The sequence below is a fragment of the Leptonychotes weddellii genome, chromosome 12 (genome assembly GCF_054177405.1).
Source record: "Leptonychotes weddellii isolate Sample4059 chromosome 12, ASM5417740v2, whole genome shotgun sequence".
Taxonomy (NCBI): Eukaryota; Metazoa; Chordata; class Mammalia; order Carnivora; family Phocidae; genus Leptonychotes; species Leptonychotes weddellii.
The window spans coordinates 53,140,759-53,159,241 of record NC_138380.1 but is presented as its reverse complement, the minus strand read 5'-3'; the positions used below and the strand labels follow the sequence as shown (position 1 = coordinate 53,159,241).

Below are 18,483 nucleotides of genomic sequence, written 5' to 3'. Positions count from 1 at the left end.
AAAAAAAAATTCATAAAATCCATCACCCACTCATGATAAAAACTCTGAGTAAACTAGGAATAAAAGGGTAGCATTCTTAAATTGGTAATATCTACAAAAACCTACCACTAATACCATTAATGATGAGAAACTCAAATCTTCCCCACTAAGATCAGATGCAAGACAAGGATGTCCCCTCTCACCACTCCTTTTCAACATTATACTGGAAGTTCAAGCTAAGGGATAAGATAAGAAAAGGTATGGAAGTAAAAGTTACAGAGACTGTAAAATAGGAAATTAAACTTTGTGGATGACATAATCAGATATGTAGAAAATCTCAAAGAAACAACCAAAAAACCTCCTGGAAATAATAATTATAGCAAGGTTGCAGGATAAAAAGCCAATATACAAGAGTCAATCACTTTCATATATACTAATAATGAGCAAGTGGAATCTGAAATTAAAAACACGATACCACTTACATCAGCACCCCAAAAATGAAATACTTAGGTATAAAACTAACAAAAAATGTACAACATCTCTATGAGGAAAACTATAAAGCTCTGATGAATGAGGGGCATCTGGTTGGTGCCCTCTACCTCAGTTGGTAGAGCATGAGACTCTTAAACTCAGGGTGGTAAGTTCAAGCCCCATGTTGGGTATGGGGACTACTTAAAAAACAAACAAACAAACAAAGCTCTGATGAAATAAAAACTAACTACACAAAGGGAGAGATATCCCATATTCATGGATAAAAAGATACAATATTGTTATGATGTCAATTCTTCCCAACTTGATCCAGAGATTCAATGCAATCCCAATTAAAATTCAGCAAGTTATTTTGTGGATTATCAATACACAGATTCTTAAGTTTATATTGAGAGGTAAGAGACCCAGAAGAGCCAACACAATCTTGAAGGAGAAAAAAGTTGGAGGACTGACACTACTCAATTTAAGACTTACTATAAAGCTACAGGATTTAGGACAGTGTGATAGTGGCAAAAGAATAAACAAATAGATTAACAGAAGAGACTAGAGGGCTCAGAAATAGACCTGCACAAATACACTTAACTAATCTTTGACAAAGGAACAAAGGCAATACAAGGAGAAAAAATAATCTCTTCAACAAATGGTGCTGGAAAAAAAAAGGGGGGGGCTGTGTGCCTGGGTGGCTCAGTCATTCGCGTCTGCCTTTGGCTCAGATCATGATCTCAGGATCCTGGGATTGAGCCCCACATCAGGCTCCCTGCTCAGCAAAGAGCCTGCTTCTCCCTCTCCCTCTGCTGCTCCCCCTGCTTGTGCTCTCTCTGTGTCTGTCTCTGTCAAATAAATAAATAAAAAATCTTTAAAAAAAATGGTGCTGGAACAACTGGACATCCATGCTAAAAAAAAAAATTGAATCTAGACAAATCTTACACTTTTCACAAAAATTAACTAAAAATGGATCACATATCTAAATATAAAACACAAAACTCTAAGATTCCTAGAAGATAACATAGGAGAAAACCTGGATGACTTTGGGTTGACAATGACTTTTCAGCTACAACACCAAAGGCACAATCCATGGAAGAAAGAATTGATAAACTAGACTTCATTAAAATGAAATAACTAAAACAACAACAACAACAACAGCAACAACAAAACAAAACAGTTTCTTCTATGTCAAGAGAATGAGAAGAAAAGCCACAGACTGGGAGAAAATATTTCTAAAAGACAAACCTGAGAAGGAAATGTTATCTAAAAAATACATGGGCACCTGGGTGGCTCAGTCAGTTAAGTGTCTGATTCTTGGCTTCAGCTCAGGTCATGATCTCCTGGATCATGAGGTCAAGCCCTGCATTGAGCTCGGAGCACAGCAAAGAGTCTGCTTGAAGGTTCTCTCCTTCTGCCCCTCCCTCCACTCATGCACGCACACACTCTGTCTCTAAAATAAATAAATCTTTTTTTAAAAAGGCTAAAAAATACAAAGAACTTTTAAAACTCAACAATAAGAAAAAAACCAACCCAATTAAAAAATAGGCCAGAACCTTAAGAAACACCTCACCAGGGGTGCCTGAGTGGCTCAGTCAGTTAAGCATCTACCTTCAGCTCAGGTCATGATCCCAGGGCCCTGGGATCGAGCCCCACATTGGGTTCTCTGCTCAGCAGAGAGCCTGCTTCTCCCTCTGCCCGCCACTCTGCCTATCTGTGTTCTCTCTCTGTCAAATAAATAAATAAAATCTTAAAAAAAAAAAACACCTCACCAAAAAAGATGCACAGATGTTCAATAAGCATATGAAGAGATGCTCCACACCATGCATCATAAGGGAAATGCAAATTAAAACAATATAGAGACACCGCTGTACACCTTTGGAATGGTCAGAATTCCCACAACACCAATTGATGATATGGATGTGGATCAACAGGAACTCTCATATATCGTTGGTGGGAATGTAAAATGGATCAGCTATTTTGGAAGACCATTTGACAGTTTCTTACAAAACTAAACATACTTTTACCATATAATCAAGCCATCACTCTCCCTGATTTTTTTTTTTTTTTTAGAGAGTGTGCAAGCAAGTTGGGAGGGGGCAGAGGGAATGGGATAGAGAGAGTCCTAAGCAGGCTCCATGTCCAGCACAGAGCTGGACATGGGGCTTGATCTCATGACCCTGAGATCATGACCTGAACTGAAATCAAGAGTTGGACATTCAACCGACTTACCCACCCAGGTGCCCCACTATCCCTGATACTTATCCAAAGGAGTTGAAACTTTTTTAAAAAGATTTTATTTATTTATTTGAGAGAGAGAGAATGAGACATAGAGGGGAGAGGGTCAGAGGGAGAAGCAGACTCCCCGCTGAGCAGAGAGCCCGATGTGGGACTTGATCCCGGGACTCTGGGATCATGACCTGAGCCGAAAGCAGTCACTTAACCAACTGAGCTGCCCAGGCGCCCCTAGGAGTTGAAAATTTTTATCCACACAAAAACCTGGACACATATTGTATAGCAGCTTATTTATGATTGCCAAAACTTGGAAGCAACCAAGATGTACTTCAGTAATGAATGGATACCTAAACAGTGGAACATTCAAACGATAGTATATTATTCAGCACTAAAGAGAAATGAGCTATCAAGCCATGTAAAGACTTGGAGAAACCTGAAAGACATATTACTAAGTAAAAGAAGTCAATCTGAAAAGGTTACATACTGTATGATTCCAATTACACGACATTCTGGAAAAGACAAAATTATGGAGACATAAAAAAGATCAGCGGTTGCCATAGGCTGGGGGAGGGAAAAGGATGAATAGACAGAGCACAAAGGACTTTTAAGGTACTGAATATATTCTGTAAAATACTCTGATAAGGCTTAGGAAAATGAATGTTTCAGATTTTTTAAAAATAAACATGTAGCAGAACAAAATCAAAAATTACAAGGAGCTACCTCTTTGGAATGGGACTGTGGATAAAAAGACATGAGTTAGAGAACTGCCATTTCTCATTACAAGCCCTCCTGTACTAGGTGACTTTCTCCTATTAAAATGAACCATTTCCATCTAAACAATGATTGATAAATAACACAAAACCAAAATAAAATGACTCTTGTTCAGAACGTTTATCATTCATGTAACTAATGGCTGCCCCAGACTTATATTTTCCATTTGGTACTATTTTTACTTCTTTGTCTTCTTTGTCAAGATATGCTATCCCATATCATGAGGTATAATGATATCTATCTTTTTCTGCAAGAAGAGAACCCAAATAAACCCCAGGGCTAAATGCAGGACACTTTTTCAGTAGCTTGTAAAATATTTTATGAACATCATCATAAGTGAGCTGACTTGGCTTATCAATCATAGAGGAGGAAAATAAGATGCAACCGAGAGTCCTTGGAATCATTTCAGCTAATTTATAGCTAGGGCACAGTCGGATTCAGGGATCCTCAAGGCCATAGAGTTGCCAACTCAGCCATCTTAATAGCACTGTCCCTTAATTGGAACGCACCCAAAGAGGGACAATGATGCTCTAGGTCTGAGATTCACTCAATGAACCTTGCAGTGATCCAGGACCAGCTAGCAGAGAATCTGACTCACCTCTGAGTCAGTCCCATTATGTCCCTAGTTAACCGTGCACAAACTTCCCTTGGTCTTTATTATTATTACTATTTTTCACGCTTTATAACTGAAGAAAACCTTAGAGGACAGAACCTCTTTTTTTCATATAGAAACAGGAATGACAAGTTGCAAACCTGTTTCCTAATGAGACAGCTGATGCCTCATTGGGTGGTTTGCTGCTACTACGCTGTCAAAAGGACACAGCCCTCCAGACATTATCAAAGAGGATGTGTAATCTCATCAAGGGGCCCAATCTATTCTCTTCCCTCGATTAAAAGAGAAAAAGAAGGACAGTTCCAATCTTATCTTATTATTGTTAGTTTTAATTCAGTCTTCTTTCCAATTTTCTTTCCAAGAGATTACTCCTGATACAAAGCAACCCAGGAACATGGAAACCCCAAATGACACTTGTCTAAAACTATCCCCATGGTGACAAACAAGCATACAGTGAAGTTGGGAGTTCTATTAAAGGAATAATCAATATCCCAGCTTTGACTTCCCTATATCTTGTTTACTAACTCATTACATATTCCTATATTACACTACATATTTACTTTATATTCTTTACTATATATTCTCTAAAGTTTTATCAACTGAATGAATCTTGTGTTTCATATCATCTTCAAAGCTATGCAGAGAGATGAGAAAATCATTTCACAGACTAGGTTTCCCAAAAAGAAAGGATCAGTAAGAAATTATTGTCCATCTTGTGACAAAATTTATCTATAGGTTTGGAGTACTTAATATACTTAGAACATTAGCACAATACAAACATTGTGATGATACAATTACAAACACATCAGAATCATCTCTCACCTCACTGGTTTGGCTGATACGTCCCATTCTCATGTAAAGAGCAGATTTTCAAAGAGCAGTTTACTTAAACCTGAATTGTGAATAGTACACCTTAACATTTAACGACAAAATTATGTTACTGAAATGTGTATTTGCTCAAAATATCTCAGGCATTTTAAAGTGCCTGCATGTATGGAAGGCAGGGGTGAACTCGCATGCAAGTGCAGATGAAGTTAATATAACCACAGACATACATGCTATGAATACTGGCCTTCATGCTCTTCCTCCAATACACCATATGTCCCCTTACCTTGGAGCTTTTTACTCACTGTTTCTGTCTACCATGCTTTCCAAATGAAGACAGCATAATGGTTTACCCCTTCCACAACTTAATGTTTTACTCAAATGTCACTTTCTTAGTGCGGTGTCACCGGATCACCAAATTTAAAATTATAATTCTTCCATTACAGCACTCCACGTATTTCTTTCCTTGTTCATTTTTCTCCATTGGACTCAGTATCTTCTATTATAACTGCTTTATTTCATTTGTTCTCTAACACAATATGCCTGGAACATCAAGGTGCTCTAAAAACATTCTTTGAATTCATTAAAATGAATTTAAAGACAATGCAAATGATGTCAGCTTGGTATCCTGATAACTTTTTTACAGTGTCAGATTTCCACTATAAACATGCATTTTCTTTTACATTTTAGTAAAATTATGTGCTCTTTCCAATATCAAATGTTGTTTTATTTTTTTTTCCTCAAGAGACTTCTTAGCTTCCCCCATTTCCAGTTGCTAACATCTCTCTGGCCTTCCACTCTGTCTTCACCCAGTATTTATTTGACATTTCCTAGTTCACCAAGGACTACCTCAACAAAGAGGGGTTTTCCAAGCAAAAAAATTCCCACAAAGAAAAAAAAAATCAGCTCCGATATAGGGAAGAAGAGAATCTGCTGCAGGAGATCATGCAAACAAGTGAAAGATATCTGGGTAGTATAGGCAGTGATCCACTCAAAAGGAGAAAGAGATTGGACAGGCTAAGGAATCCCTTGCTCCCCTTCCTCAGATAAGATGTCTCTGGCAAGGGTCCCATTTTACCCCCACCCAAAGGGCAATAGTTTTCCAGCAGAACCATTTGGACACGTGGCTACTTTCCAGGCATTTGAGCAGCTCTCCAGAAAATGTGTCCTGAGAAGGTGTCTACAGTGTAGGTATGATTTCAGAAGATAGATCTGCCTAAATGATTTCTTGCCTAGACTTGGCTGGGACTTTTTTCCATCTATTCTGATTTTTTTCAGTCTAGAATTTTATGAGTATTGAATAAGAGTATTTTCATTGTCTCTAGTAGCTGAGATCGAGTTTTAAACAAAAGACCTCTAAGACTGAAATATAAATAGAGAAGAGTTCAGGATGACATCATGTTGTATGCACACCAGAAGTGACCACAAATAACCTACAATAACCTTTAAAATTAGTTTTTTCCTGACTTCATAAAACAATATTTTATTTGGCAGGCGTGTATTGGCAAGCTCTTTCAAAAGCTCTATTTGTTTTCTGTATCCAGGAAGACACAACCAGTGTTTTCACATAGGTTTCCTTCTATGCTGTGGTTTTGCCATTTTCTGCTTCTTTATGAGTGGCTGCTGGAGAATATTTTTCTTTGGGACGTTTATTAAGAGTAACAAGGATATGAATGAAAAACCATCCTTATAACAATACAGGGTGGGTTTCTGCTTCCATATGTAATGCTGACCAAATCCAAAGGACATAAGTAGAATATATCAACAGTGATATGGTTGCTTTATTCTGGGGTTATATAATAACATGCAGCTGGATCAAAATATGGTATAGTGAAAGAAATCAGGCCATGTGCCCTTTGAGGCATTAATTAAATCCAAGGTTAAAAAGAGAATGTAAGACCATAACAGAACTTTAAAAAAAAAAGGTACAGAATTATTTAAGCCAAATTGAGGTGCAAAGGCAGCAGGAAAAGACAATTTCAAAGGTATTGAATAGGTTGGCCAATAGTTCTCTTTTTAAAAAAAATGCTGTCATTATAAAGTAAAAGTGATATGTTTTAACATAATATAAAATCTTTCCTGAAACTAATTAATTTCATATCACTCAGGTTTTCACATTTCTACTATTTCCTAGAAGACAAAGATGAGTAAGTGTAGAATCTTCTCAAATATAATAAAAGCAAAACAAATATTTCCCAAATAAATAGTTCTTCTAGAATAAGTCGCTATATTTCATTTTCTTCTTTTGGTTCCTATTAATCTTTTACTCTCACACAGGCAAAAGAGGAAGGTTCCAATAATTAACCTTGTGCTGTTGACCTAACCAAAATTAACTGGCTATGCAACAATTTAGTTGTCCATATAAAAACAGGAAGAGAGATTTCCCCAAGTAACCCTTATTCACCATGAGAAAAACAGCTGGTGCTCTCTCTTTCCATGTAAGCCTGTGGGGCATGGATGAAAGGATGTATATTTCTGATATCCTCTCTTGTAAATGGGTGGTTTTTTTGGTGGAAGTGTGCCAACACTCAGTTCCTGAGAAGCAGAGGCCCAAGAAAGTCTGGTCAAAATATTTAGAATTATATCTTTATAAGATGAGGTCTGTGAAAATGAACAAAGTTTCCTCACCACTGTTACATGAATAATCACTGCAAAATAATAGTGGAAACCTACACCTTTTCCTCCTAGGAAAGGAGGGAAAGATTAATAAGAAACATTGCCCTTCCAACAACAAAAATCAAAGTTTTAGTACCAGACTTCTTTGTGGCCTGTTTTCCAGTAGTTCTGCTACATTTCCCACAGTACACTGCTGGGATTTTTTATTTTTTATTTTCGCTACGCATGCTCACACATCTGTTGCACATGTGTGATCAACCGACTAGATTTTTGAGCCAAACGTCCTGTTAAATGGACAGAGTGGGCAGAGCATTCCTTTGAGAGTTAGACTCTGCCTCTGGTGGATTGCCTTCAAATGCAGTGGTGCAATAAAGAAAAGAAATCTGCTCATTTGAATTGCATTGAAATGAACTGTGTCCTCTCCTAAAATACCATATGGTAATGATCCCTGGAGGTATGGCGCATAACACCTAAGTCTGGCAGACTCCCCTGGAAGGCTGTAAATGTCCCTGTGTAGTCAGACTGTGAAAGGCAAGATAGTTGACAAGAAGCATGTAGAGTAGAACAAGAATCCTATCTGATGGCCCTCAATCAACTCGAAATGAAAGAAAGTAGACTGAAGAAATCCTAGCAGTCATCTTGGAGAAATCCTTCTTCTCCCATTAAAAAGCAGTTCTTGGATCTCACCTCCAGGAAAGTGAAACCGTATGGAAAGAAAGCTGTTTCACCTGAGCAGTAGCCAGAGTTTCTTTGCAGCAAATTATCTCAGTAAGACTCAAGTGTATGTCTGCAAAAACAAAATGCAGTCTTCTAATCAAACCTCCACCAGAGCTGAGAGCAGATGGACCACGTAACCGGAGACGCTGCGTCATGCCTCTGCTTTGGCTAGCACTCTCAGTGAACCTGATCCTACCACAGGTAGTAGCTAGTGACCTGCACGCCATTCTCGGAAGTCTCTTGAGGGACACACGCCCGCCCACCACAGTCTTTTGTGGTGGGTAGAAATCCAGGTAACGCTGGTGGTGAGATACTGTAAAGTCTGTAGGGCAAACAAAAGAATGGCATGTCTTATCCCCCAGAGCAGTAAGGTACTGCTATAGAAATTAAGAGTATGGGATTTAACTACAATAAAATCCCAACAGCCATTGGTACTTGAAAATTTTCCATTTATCTCAACAAGCTCAATTCTGGTCTTTTCTCTCATTTTTCTTGAAAAGGAACACATTTTCCATTAGTTTAGTCCATAATCAAATGTATTTACAGAAAAAATGGGAAATTACCTAAAGACATGGAGTTATTCCTGTTTGAACTTTATTTTTTTTAATTTTTTTCTATCCTAATAATTTTTTCATCATGGTGTGTATCTGTTAATGGGGTAAGAGGATTCCTATAACTACAGTTTCTTAATCCTCAATTTTTTCTTGAAGCTTGACAACTAAAGTCCAACTATATACTCAAAATATTTATATACTTCTTTGTGACTTTTCTGAAATTTAAGTTTTATTTTTCATATCAAATATAACTTTGTGTTATTTCTATAATTTGTGATTATTTTGAGGAAACTCCATTACCATCATTTACAAAACATAGACAGTGTGTAGTGGAATAACAGCTACTGCATATTAAGCAGTTTTATCTGTTTGTAGTAACTCATTTAATCTTAACCATAATCTAGTACCAGGCATTATTATTATTATCCCTGTATTATAAAAATGAGAATATTTAGATTTATTGGGATTCGGAAGCATATCCAAGGTTAAAAGTAGCCGGTAGAGCTGAGGTGTAATCCCATCTTTTGTTTCCAGAACTAGCGTTCTGGAATGTCTATTACACCCTCGTGCTGGAAGAGTCTTTGGTTTTGTTTGGTTTTTGAAATCCAGACTCTAGAATTGTCATTTCAAACACGTCTTCCCTATATCCTAAGACTGTCAGAGGAGAAAATTCTATTTACCTCAATAAATTCATAGTTTAAAAAAAAAAGAAAAAAAAAACATTATCCAACTAAATATTTTCCTTCTTCAAAAATGAAACTTTCCCATAATTAAAGTATTAATCCACTGTTCTCTAAATTCTGCCTCTACTACGATTATCTAAAAAGCTTAATTTTTTCTTCAATCTTTTCTTTCAAAGGAAAGAGAAAAATTTTCTATAATCTTATCACAGGAATTATCTTTTTTCTTTTTCCTAATTTTTAAACCAAGAAAGTAGTTTGCTAAAAGTAGAGGTCTATGAGTACAAATACATAAATAGATGCTGTTTTAAAATATTTTAAAAGAACAAAATATGTTTAATTGAAGTCTTCATCTCTCTATAAGGGCTTGCCTTGTGTCATTTTTACTTGAGAACCTCTATGAATACTGAGATCACAAAAATGGCTCTTGGAAATCACGTAGTAGGCAACTGATATTTCCAGTGATATCTATAATTCAGAATAATCCTCATAATATCAACACAGATGTTTCTCTTTTTCATTAACTATAGTATCTTCAAATTTGATACTGAAACACCAAATAAATGTCAGCCCCCCCCCTTTGTTGTTGATAAAGAGAACACTGGATTGTGAAGCAGGACTCAAATTCATATATTACAAACCTATTTATTGTTTCAACAGAGGAATTTGAGCGCAAAGTGTGTGGGAAGAGTATCTTATTTTTACAGATCAGAAAGCTGATGCATAGAGATTAAGCTATATTTATGAAGTCAATGAAAATATCAACAGGACTGTGATGAGCCAAATCTGCATTCCACAAAAAGTCTAAAAATAAATTAGATTTCCCAATGATATGTAACTAGCATTTTAAAACATTGTGTAAAATTATTCATATACTCATGCATTTCATTTCAGCCATAATTTAGACTATCTACATTTTATTAGATTCACAGGAAATTCCCAGCACAGTTTGCCAATTGATATTAGAGCATAAAGTCCAAACGAGTCATATAGATATATGACTTTCACATATATATTTCATATATATTTTTTATATATTTCATACATATTTTTTTAATTTATAGGATGTATATCTATAAAATGCACAGTATCGCCTGCGCTAAATAAACTTAGAAGTACTAACTTTGCTTTTAGATGGGGACAAGACTGCAGAAATATAAAATCTCACATTTTTTAGCTTCATTCTAACAGCTATTTTCTTGCCATTTTAATAATGCTACTAATTGTCCTGGATGCAAATTTCAGTGTAGCTGTATTTCTTTTTGGGTGTTTGGTGCCTCTCTTGTACTAATATAGATTCTTAATGATTCCATAGAGGCTTGATTTGTCCTTTTGGACACTCATATCGATAATCCCCACCTCTTACTGAATATAAGTAAAATTGTTAGCTATGTTTTGGTGAAAGCAAATAGCAGTCCCTATCCACTAGCACCTCCAAAACTAAGAAAAAAGCTCTTGATTAGGCATATGAGCATGGTCTAATAATTATCTTGAAAATTCTTCCTGAAATTTCGTATTTGAATTAAATTTAAGAAATTAACACTTGCAGCATCTTTCACTTACACACACACACACACACACACAGAAAGAGAGAGAAGGAGGGAGAGAAGAGATTGAGAGATAAGCAAATAAACCAAAAATAAGGATTGTGCAGACCAGTCTCAGATGGATGCCTCAGAGACTTTTTAGTCCAACTGCCATTTCTCCAGTTGCATACGATGTGTTGTGTGTGAAAACAATCGTACATAAACAGGAATTTAAGCTCCACAACACTTTACTTTCTCTTCCTCTCCCCTCCCTTCTCAATGTCCTTTTACTTCCTAATCTGCCAAATCAAACGCTCCATCAGAAGCAATAGCCTACAATTAGCTTTTTCAATTAAAATGTAGAGTTCAAAGTTGACTCCAGAGTGAGTAATTGCTTTTGAAAAACCATAGCCAGCGGGCAGCTGCCAGATTATTACAACAGTTTATTTAACCTCAAAACATCTGATCAATTTTATTATCTCAGCAGAAGGGAGATATCCTGGAGAGTAGGGTTTAAAATATACTACTCATCCTAGATGTCTGAGAGAAAATAAAAATTCTTCAACACTATAAATATCCTTTTGCCATCACCTTCCTGAGAAAAGAAACTCAAATCACACTTTCTTCATTGGAAAGTCAAGAGAAATGAAGAAACCAAATGCAAAAGCTTCGTGACATCACTGGGGTGGGAGTCTGGGGAAGGGGGCCAGGAAAAATCCACAAAATTACAAGGTTTAAAAACATTCAAACATCCGGCTCATGATGTTTGGAGTTTTTATTCATCCAGAAAGAAGATACAGAGAGGGCTGCCAACTTCACCAAAACAAAGAATATCCCGTTTCCAGAATCCTGATTTGGCTGCCTCCACACTGCCAAACTTATTATTCAGAAATCTGTGCTAAGGCTTGAGAGATGAAGGGAACTGAGATCTTCCTATTACACAAACGGGCTGACCAGCCCTCGGAGCTCCTGCCTTGCTCATCAAGACCAGGACGCACGACACGACCCCTCCAGCCCCCACAGAATGGCCTCGGGATTTCTACCACTTCTTGCTGACCCTTCTATCCCATTCCACCAGGCCTTCCCTCCATGTCTTTGGATTCCATCTCCACCACTGCTTCTACAAGCCCACCAGAACCTACCACATGAAATGGTTGATTATTTCACCATCCCCACCCTTTTCAAAGACGCAATATTGGGTAAGAACATAGACCCTTTAGCAATCATCCTGGATTTCAATATCAGTTCCACCATTCACTAATCGCATAATCTTAAGCCCAGTACTTTACTTCTCTGTGGCTCAGTTTTCTCATCTATAACCTCATGGCTTTGTTGTGAAGATTGAACAGGTATGTGTTGCGTGGTTAGGACCAGGCGTGGCATGTTGGATGCAAATTTTAGCTGTTTGTTTTATCATTTGCTCACGACGCAGTCTTTAGTTCCCTTTGGCTCTGAACCTTGACTATTGGACAGTTCTACCCCTCAGGCCCACTTCCCAGCTCTTGGAACATCTCTTCAGAGAGCCAGGAAGAAGAGTTCGAACAGTTAGCTACCTGGGCTATCCTTGTATCCTGACTTTGGGGTCATGTTATAACAAAGCTTTAATACAACCATGTATCTCTCATCTTTCGAGCAATTTAACCACCTCAAACAAGTCCGAGGTAGACCCAGAATACAGGTAACCTCCCACTACTGTCATCTCTAAAATATACCATCATTTACAGCCACAGAATTATAGCTAGATACTAATTCCTGTCACTGCATTTGAGGAATGTGAGTACTGCATCTTTCCTGCCTATTCCAGCAACTGTCCACTTGAAAAAAACAAAAACAAAAATATTCAAAGAACAGGTCAATTTAGAAAGTGTTCATGGGAAATCATTGATTCCAGCAAAAAGACACATCAGTATCCCCTAAATCATGAAAACATTGTTAAAATGCTTATTCTTTGTTTTATTTTCTGCCTGTCTTTTGTTTATTCCCCAATCCCATTTCACTGTTTCTAGAACCATGCGAACATATTGGATAGCCTTGAATTCCTAGGAATTTTTGTTTAATATACAATGTCTTGTGTATATTTTAATGTAAAATGCATTGATTTATAACCTCATAATCAACAAAGTTTATTGATTTATACAGATTTTGATTCATTCTCTTTATTAATCATTCAATAGTGTTCTTACAATATATTCATGTTGCTTTATGCACATATAATTTGTTGCTTTTAATTACTACAGAGTACTCCAGAGTGTGTTGTCATGACAGTTTTACCTAACCACTCAATGCTTGCCATTTAATTAACAACAAAAATATTAACATCCAACAGTTAATTTCATATTTGATCAACCTGATCTAAAGTCACAGTGATTCTGGTAATTCACTGAGGGAATTTTTCCTCCAATCTTTCACATAAGCGTTTCCACCTGAATTAGTAAGACAAATGATTCTTTCACTTTCTAGTAAAGATACATTCAGAGAAATAAACATTTTTTGTTTTGAATTCTGATTATTGGCATCCAACATGCTTTGTTGATAAAAGTAAATATCGTTCAGAGATACAGAATGATACAAAACATAGACATCTTATAAACTTTGTGGAAATAGGCCATGAATAAAACATAAATTGTAAGTCTGCCATTTTTTTCAGCACATTTTAATTATAAAAAGATAGGAAATGAACAAGATCCCAAAAATGTTTGCTCAAATTCCTACACTGCAGCACTATGATATAATGCAATATTGGAAACAATTTAAATGTCTATCAGTAGGAAACTGGAGCCTAAATAAAATACGGAATTTTATGGAACTGTAAAAACTGAAGTAATTCTGTAAGTACTGACACAGAACCCTCTTAAAAATACACTGTTAGTGAAAAAAAGAAAGCCACAGAAGAGTATTTTTCATATGATTCCATTTTTGTAAAAAAAAAAAAAAGGAAAGGAAATATACACATTTAATAATGAGTATATAGCAGGATTGCATGTACTAGAAAATATCTGAGAAGATTCAAATTCCACAGAGGGAGAACAAAGTCTAAGAGACGGAGAAAAAAATTTTACCTTTTAATTTTTGTCCTGCAGTACCATTTACGTATGTTTGGTTGTTTACAACAAGTATGTATTAATTTCATACTAAACTTTTCTAAACGTAAATAAAAGTACAATGAAAAAGCTTGACTTTTGAAGAAAGTTGGAGATTGATTTTATTTACAAGTGAGGTAATGAAGGAGTCGACCCAGTGACAGCATCATTCAGGCGAATAGAAGCAAATGTAAGAAAAGAACAAAAGAACAGATCAAGAGATCAAGAAGTCACCCTTGCCCCAAATAATTTATTAAAAGTCAATATAAAGTCAAAATAGCTATTTCCACATCAACACATCACTTACAAAGTGGTGGTATTTTTTTTTACTGCAACGGGAAAGGAATATGAAAAAATTCAATCTAAATAAAAGTTACAATTTTCAGTGAACTGAGAGGTTAGGGGAAAACTCCTTTTTGACCACAAATGCTGACAGGAAGGTGAGTGATAAAATCAGTTGGACATGTTTTTCAAATAGTTAATATGCTAAGAAGTTAATTTTTTTCATTAAAAAAATATTTCCAATGATATACATGCACTTCTTTTTCTTTGATGAGAATTTTGTAAATCAAGTTTAAAATGTACCAATAAAGGGCGCCTGGGTGGCTCAGATGGTTAAGCGTCTGCCTTCAGCTCAGGTCATGATCCCAGGGTCCTGGGATCGAGTCCCGCATCGGGCTCTCTGCTCCTTGGGAGCCTGCTTCTCCCTCTGCCTCTCTCTCTCTCTGTCTCTCATGAATAAATAAATAAAATCTTAAAAAAAATAAAATAAAATAAAATGTACCAATAAAAAAGTTTATATCATCTCAGTTTTGCATAAATATTTTACTTTTAACTTTTAAAATTATGTTTTAATGTTCAGTACTTCGAAAGAGATAAATTATTTTTATTTTTTTCTCCAAATATTCAAAAATAAAAAGTTCAAAACAGAACTTGGCAACTTATTTCAAATTTTGACTGTTTTTCAAATTAGGAAAACTGGGAAAAATGTAAGATATTTTAACAGAAATATGAGAAAGTAAGATATAAATGCAGAACCACTTATATAAGAATAAGTAGGACTTTTTATCCCTGAGAAATTTCCATTTTTAATTTTCCTAAGACAAATAGATTTTTTTAATTAAGAATTAAACATCTGATTTTGTTACTGTATAATCAAACCAGTTCTCCAGTGAAAAAGTGCATCTTGAAGTCTTTTCGGGAAAGCTATAATAAAGTGGCAGGCTCACAAGTAAATAGTGGAATCATATCCACCGCAAATAAAACAGTAACAACAAACCTAAGACAATTTGGTGAAACATACTCAGATGTAGAATCAAGAGGTTTTATATTGATAGGCACAAATAACTGATCTCGATTTTCTGTCTACACGATTTTAAATTCTGAACTTTTCACATGTACAAGAAAGATACTAATGTTCCATTATTGTATACTGCACTAAATTTTCTTAAAAACATATTTGCTTATCAGAATTTTCCATAAGATTTCAATGAGAAAAATATTAGAGAGAACATGAAATAAATTCTAGATATTTGCCTTTCAATCTTGCTTACCAGAAAGAAGGCACCTGGAAGGAAATATTCATGATGTTATACTCCCTCTAGTGGGCATTTTATAAATGGATAGTCCAGCGCCCTCCAGGCACACTCCAATACACTCTGGCTTCAGGATTTTCCTGATCCTGAATGGGAAGGGTGTTTGCACATTGTCTAGTCAACAGTTCCTGGGAAGCAGGAACCTCAGAGGAAGTCAGATCACGTCTGATCTAAGTTTCACTCCCTCAAGAAAGCTATTGTTTCTATCTTGGGGTAGCTATCCTTAACAAGTTATGTATATACTGAATCCAAATTCCAGTCTTTGTAACATGTACTTTTGTACTCTTGAAGAAACTGGGAAAAGCATACTCACTTCTCCATTTTGCCCATCTTCAAGTATATTTAGAAAATGGATGGGACACCTGGGTGGCTCAGGTCATGATCCCGGAGTCCTGGGATCGAGTCCCGCATCGGGCTCCCTGCTCGGCGGGGAGTCTGCTTTTCCCTCTGCCTGCAGCTTCCTCTACTTGTGCCCTCTCCCTCTCTATCTGACAAATAAATAAATAATCTTAAAAAAAAAAAAACGGTTCATAGTAACAGCAGATACTAAACAAGAGAAAAACAATAGGATTTAGAAGCCATTTTTAAAGTACAGATTCAATCAATCAATCAATCAATCAATCAAGTTTTAGGTAGGAGTAACAAAGAATGCACTATTGATAATCGGTAAAATCACAAGCAGAAAACGGTTATTTGCCATTATATAATACCCAAAACTGAGTATCGTACCCAATAGCAAATAGTTTATGAAGACAAATATGCCTAATAAATTTTTGTTAATTTGAATTTTTAAAAAAATGTTCCTTTCACTTTATATGAAAACCCATATTAGTTTCTACTGGGTGGAGGATGTAATGCAACTTACTATTTTTTTAGTCCACAGTGGTACAGGAACTGTGTGTAGAACCTAAGAGACTTCGAGGGATTTACAGCCCAAAGGGTGAAGCAGAAACATCTGTATGAAGGAGCAGAACTTCGCCACCCAATAAAGGGACGCAAAGCATACCTATCCTACATTTGCTCAAATTTATTTCCCCAGTTTCAAGGTATCATATTGAAATTCCCACCACTATATTATATGTCCCTTGAGCAGGAAAACCCCCTTGCCCCTTTGCCCCTCTAAGCGAGCACAAAACCTACAACTTACTTACTGTTGATAAAGATGCAGCCCCAGGTTTAATGCTTGGATTCACCAGTATTTACTAATTCCCATTTATACCACGTTACAGATTAACTTGCTTTTCAGACCATCTGCTGCTCATGAAAGTGTTTTGAAAAACTAGGGGGAGCAATGAGAATTAGGACATGTCTCAGGGTATGTTATGGTGGAGAAAACGTTGGCAGACAGGGCACTATCAATGTAGGATGGAAGAAAGGCATTGAAAGAAAGAGGCATACTTATCAAGGGCAGTCTAGCTCTGCTATCCCACAGAAAAGGAAGTGCAGCCTTTTTCAAAAGCAAAGTGTCACCTACCCCAGAGAAAAATTTTAGGACCTTTTCTATAATAATATTAATTTTACCTACCATAGGTCTCCTGGGAAGCTAACTTTGTAAAATTATGACATAATTGCAAGGGTGAGGGGGCAGGTGTGAGGCAGAGGAGAGAGATGGGATATGGACAACCAGACGGGAGCAGACTGCTTGATAGACTAGACTGCATGGGCGTGCATGATGTTTGTACACCCACACAACCATGCCAGCACACTGAGCAATCTAAGGCAACTGTTCTCCAAGTATGGCCTGGGATGTCCCCTACAACATCCACCTGCAGCTTTTACAAACACAATTTCCAAAGTGCAATCCAAGACCTATTCAGTCTGAATTTCTACGGATGTTGTCTGATAAGCAACATATTTAACAAGATCCCAGCTGATCTTCTGTACACATACTCAAGTGTAGGAATCTCAGCACCAGGGATTTTAAAAACATCTTCATAGGTTCTCATAGAGCTGAGCTTTATAAAAGCAGTGGGGATGGGGGAAAGTAGGTTTTGAACTATCAACTACCACGGGGAAAATCATGCATAAACCTTTACAAATCCCTTAGAAATTGCCATTTGGAGACCAACATGCTCTCTCAATTAGATTTCCCTACTAAGTGGGAAGAGAATTTAGCTTTTTTGAAGAAGTACCAGATTACATAATTGTCTAACATTTGAAGGCCATACTGAAAAATATTTATCTTTAAAATCTAGAACTACCTTGAGCTTGGAGAAATTATACTCTGAGAAACTCTGGGCAAAACAGAGACCATCTGGGAAAGCAAAAGCTTAAGATTTTTTTTTTTTTTTTGCTAACCCAGAGAAAGTACCAAGGAACTGAAAAGACAGATTTACTGATTTATTAGTTCATGTACTCACACTAACAACTGTATACAGGTGTTACGTTTAAGGACACAATATTGAGATGATGAGTTAAATTAGTGTAATCCTAACTAATGAGAGTTTGCTGTACTTCCAGAACATAGCATCACGAAAACTTATAAACTTAGGGTGAGAAACCTCTTAACAGATACTTTATTTTCAATTTGATACTTTAAAATGTATTAAGAATTCAAGTTAAGTGACAGAAAACCATAAGGACAACTACATGGAGGTAAACAGAAATGAGTTTTAATCATTCACAATCATTCACAAAAGAAGGAAGTTAAACCCATTTTTCTATAGGAATGATCTATTTATTCACTTTAAAGAGTCATGGCTTTCTGGCTTATTTAGTTGATGTTATTAGTTATTTAAATATTTCATAGTTATCACCAACCTTCTCCTTATAAACCTGGCCTATGATTCTGAATACTCTACTGTAAGGTCCATTTACATGA

The 18,483-nt window shown here is 36.3% G+C and overlaps 1 long non-coding RNA gene across 1 annotated transcript in view; it reads right to left on the bottom strand.

The window, feature by feature from the left end:
• Nucleotides 1-14,832, bottom strand: part of LOC145716548 (uncharacterized) — a 41,480-nt gene extending 26,648 nt beyond the window's left edge. The window contains exon 1 of the long non-coding RNA XR_014139317.1: nucleotides 11,118-14,832. This is a non-coding gene — a long non-coding RNA (uncharacterized LOC145716548). The remainder of the gene's footprint in view (nucleotides 1-11,117) is intronic.
• Between the last annotated feature and the right edge of the window lie 3,651 nt (nucleotides 14,833-18,483).